Consider the following 5,018-nt stretch of genomic DNA (forward strand, 5'->3'; position numbering starts at 1 on the left):
ATAACCTTAGGAGGTAGGAGGAAGCACTTTTTAAATCTTCCTCTAGAATGGGGAAAACAAAAATTTCTTAATTTTTATACCCTTGTGGCTTAGTGGATTAAACATTGGGTTGCTAACTGTGAGAATGGCAATTCAAACCCACCATTCAAGGGAGAAAGATGAGACTGTCTGCTCTTGTCAAAATTCAGTCTTGCAAACCTGAAGGAGCAGGTCTACTTTGCTTTATAGGATCACTGAGTCTAAATAAACACTTTTTAATGAGATAATGACATGTTGCCTGAAAGTTTCCCTTACATTTTTTATTCTCAACTTTCCACCCCAAATTATTATTGGTGTCCTGATGTGGCTCTGTGTGTTACTGTGTCAGACTGCGTAGCCATTTGAACTGCAAGATCGGCGGTTTAAGCTCACCAGTTGCTCATCAGAAACCCTATACAGGGTTGCTATGGGTCAGAACCAACTTGATGGCACTTAACAACAACAACAATACCATCACATTATTAATATCAACAAAATAATTACCTAAGTGAATTTTTTGCCATGTCTAAGTCAAAATTTTATATTCCAGGTTCAAAACACAATTAACTTCTGACTCTTTGAGGAAGCAGAAGATTAGTAAATTAACAAATAAGCCTGTTCCCTATGAAACTGTGGTACTGCAAGAATTCTAAGTACTTTCTAACCTTTACACACAGGTCAATGAAATAATTATTAGTGATAATGCTTGATATTATGCATTAATGTCTTTCCCTCAGGAGATCAAATTGTTTTACAGGAATAATCTCATTAATCCCTACTCCATTTTTCTGAAGTAGAAAAAGAAGGCTGTTTTTTAGACTCATATTAGTGTTACTCCTGTTCTCATATGTAGCAACTGAAGTCCAAGAAGATTAAGCAATTTGCCCAAGATCATAAATTAAGTCAACAAAGATTAATATATTTTTTAAAATAGCTAGTTCCTGGATTTTCTCCCCTAAACCACACTGTCTTCAGAACCCTTCAGGTTCCATTGCATAGTATACTGACCCATACAGGGTTGAATATTATTAAGTAACACAAACCTAAGACCTTTGCAAAGGAGGCCTTGATTCAACAGAGAGTGCATTGCATCTTTATTTTATACAAGGGCTTTTCTGTATAAATGGCCTGTCAGAATAATTTCATAATTCATTATTTGTTCAGATTTACAAACAGTATTTCTCTATTTACTGGTGAACACACAAATATTGCTAAGCCATAGCCATGAAAATAGAAGAACTTGCTATCGGTAGAATTCATTTTTGTTTCTAACTTCATTACTGCACTGCGCTAACACTCTCTGGCTTTGGTGTTAAGAATGTAAATGAAAGAGAACAATATCTAAGCTGTTTGAATCTTCTAAATCAATAACAAACATTATTTGAATAATACAATGAACTGCCCTAATGCTAGTGTAACTTTTCAGCCCTGTGGCTGCAGCCGTTAAGCCTAAAGAATGACAGTTCTAACCCAAAACAGTATTTTGAAAGGCATTTTGCTGTCAGTTTGTTTCAAAAACTATTTCTTACTCTGATGAAATTTAGTACAAATTGATGAAAGAATTAAACTCCTATTTGTAATGGAGGACCATAGGACAGGCATACTGTAGTTGTATTTTCCTTTTCTTCTGGACCAAATAATTGGTGCTTTGCTGGAACAAGTTAAAAAAAAAAAAAGCAACAACATGATTCCAGAACATTTTAGGGATAATAAGGCAACATTGCTTGAATATGACTTTAGCCAAAGGTTAGGTAAAATACAATAAGGGGCAGCTTCTCAACACGGAGTCTATTTCTCAGCATTGTGACTGTACAGGAAAGTTTCCAGAAATGTCTCATTCTGCTCCAAGCAATCTTTGACTCCTTGTGTAATTAATTCTTTTCACTGAAATATGCTGTTCATGCCCTGCTATATATTTTTGCCTACATCTAGAACTCCTGGTGAGTAACAGAAAATAAGGCGCTGTCCCAGTGGTGAGAGCCACTCTTTAAAGATAAATATTTCCTCTGTTTCATGTTTTGTTGGAATTGGAAAAGAACAGTCCAACAAAGCATTCACAATGTCAGTGTTTAAGATAGAGTTGTTATGCAATTTACAAAAAAGAAAAAAAAGGTGGAAAAAAGAAGAAAACAGCACAGCAGATATATCGCACCTTATTCTGTGGCTGTTTCCTATTTTATCAACTGATTTAAAATATTTGAAAAGCATGTATTTTTAGAGCTTTTAAGCTCAACACAAGTTGTAAGTAGATTATAATGAATTCCAAATATATGAAGTCATTAATGGAAATATCATGTGACTGTAAAATCCTACACCATAAATATGTTAAATGTAACACATGCTATGCATTAAATTATATAGGGATTATAGGAAAATTATATAGAAATATAAAAATTTAAAATTTATCAGTAGACCTTTTTGATTTATAATCTTTTGATATTTTTCTGAGTTCTTTGAAATAAATTCTATTTTCTAAGTTCATTTTAAGGACCCCTGGTGGCACAGTGGTTAAAGTACTCTCCTGCTAATTGAAAAGCTAGCAGTTCAAAACCCTCAACCACTTTGTAGGAGAAAGAAATGCTGGGTAGTCTTCATCTATAAAGATTTATAGCTTTGGAAACTCTATGAGCCAGTTCTACTCTGTCCTAAGGGGTCACAATAAATTAGAATTAATTGAAGGTAATTTTTTTTTTTTTTGGCTGTGGGAGGTACTGAGGGGAAGAAGACAAGAAAGGATGTTAAGTACTGTAATGCTGGAATCACATGTGAAGTGTTTTCTTTACTTTTTTATTCCATATTTGAAAGTGTAAGTATTTTATGCTAATTGTATATAATTTTGTTTTAAATATATAAATGACTTATCAGATTAGGCATGTTAAGTTGTTGTTGTTAAGTGCCTACGAGTTGGTTCCGACCCATAACGACCCTGTACAGGGTAGAGCCAGCTTTTAATCAAAAGTGTTGTTAACATCACTAGCTTTGTGACCATTGATAAGCTAACAATCAAACAAAAACACTTCATGCACCAGTTTCCTCATTTATAAAATGTAGATAGTAAGAGTATCTACCTCTTAAAGTTGTTGCAAAGTTTAAATTAGTTCATCTTAGACTAGAGTCCATACATGATAGACAGTAAGCACCATATAAGGTTAGATTTTAATGAAAACATGATCATCAGCAATACTTAGGGTCTTTCTTTGCAATGACCCTGTTTCTATTAGTTTCATACTCTCAATTTTTAAACAATTTACCTAGATCTTTCAACTAATTTTAATAGTGGAAATACTACTGTACAGGGAGTCAAGAAAACCTTGCTCTTTGTACTAACCTTGACTACATCACTTATTTGCTGAGGTTGCTTGGAAATTTCATTTACCTCTTCAAGTTTTTTATTTTCTTATTAAAAAAAAAAAAAGAAATCTAACTAGAGTACTATTTTCCAGGCATTTGGAAATCAACTTGTAAATACGAAATAAAATGAAGGACCAACATAACTATTGGTCAAATCTTCATTGCATCAAGGAAACTAAATGGAAACATAAACACACACTACACTATCATTTGCTATTGTTGTTAAGTGTCATTAAGTCTGTTCAAATTCATAGCAATCTGTACAGGGATTCCAAGAAGTGACTGGTGGTTTTGAACCACTAACCTTGAGATTCAAACCAACCTTTAGGTTTAGTTCTTATCCTATAGTACCACACCAGGACTCCACACTATCATTAAGATTTCATATGAAAAATAACTTTTTCTCAGCAATAAGTAAAAGAAACAAAGTCCATTTAATCAAATAAATATAATTTTTATGAAAAACTCACATAGTAAAATCATAAAATTGTAATTATTTTAGCATCAGTTTCAGCTGTAAGCTCAAGACAATTAATACCACACTGACTTATGACATCACCATGATGGATTTGAAAAAGAAATTATGTAAGTAAATTTTATGAGTCTAAACATTTTCCAAATATAAAATTGCAGATAAGAAGAATATTTTAGGAAAAAAGCTATGTGATTAAATACCATTCCACTTTCTCAAACAGGACATTTTGGGGAGGGTATGTCTGTCTTCCATCCCAAACATTGGGATGAATATTCAACTAAACCACTTGGAGTTTGTGATGTGTACTCAGGAGCTTGGGAAACAAAATGAACTGCCAACTATGGACTACTTGAGAAACAAAAAGAAAAGTAAAACAAAGAGAAGGGACTTCCTCTGGGCAACATGCACCCCTGAGGGGGGAAAAAATCATTGTAATGGCTTCCCAAGGACCAGATACAGACTAAGTGAATGCACACTAGCACAGATGTGAGAAAGAGCCAACATAAGGTCATTTTAAATCCGATCCAGAGGTTCTGCTTATGATTTGAACATTGTGGAGTAATTGAGGAAAGGAGTCAAAAAAAAAAAAAAGAATCCATTTAACCTTTTTATTAGATTGTAAAAGAACCATAACAATGCAAATACTTTCTGTTGTAAAATCAGCTATTTGATATTTATATCAGCATACAAATAAATATGTATAATTTAATTAGAGATTAGAAGAGATTTCATAAAGTCACTGTGGATGTTAACTCTCAAGGTCTTCTAAAGCTCTAAGTATCATCTGAGGTATGATGTAAATTTTGCATGGCAGGAGATAAGATAGTTTGAAATAAATAATTTGTATCTACTTCTGATAGCTTCCAGAGGTAGGTAAGCTAAGAGTTAGAGAATGAACTAACACTAGCTAAACAAGCACTGTCTCAGGAATTAGGTTAAATGTTTTACATATACATGAGATAATCCTCATAAGCATTCTAGAATTGAAAATATTTACCTGATGAATAAAATAAACAGCATATTTACGTTCACATCCATAAAGTCATAGAGTTACTAAGGAGTAGAACTAGAATTTAAATCATGTTTAACCTTTTTTGAAGTGCACTGAGTTTCTACTACATCTTGCTAAGATTTTTATGTTTTTTGTTTTTTTATTTAATTTATAAAACTTAAA

Source organism: Chrysochloris asiatica, unplaced genomic scaffold, assembly GCF_000296735.1.
Source record: "Chrysochloris asiatica unplaced genomic scaffold, ChrAsi1.0 scaffold00002, whole genome shotgun sequence".
Classification (NCBI taxonomy): Eukaryota; Metazoa; Chordata; class Mammalia; order Afrosoricida; family Chrysochloridae; genus Chrysochloris; species Chrysochloris asiatica.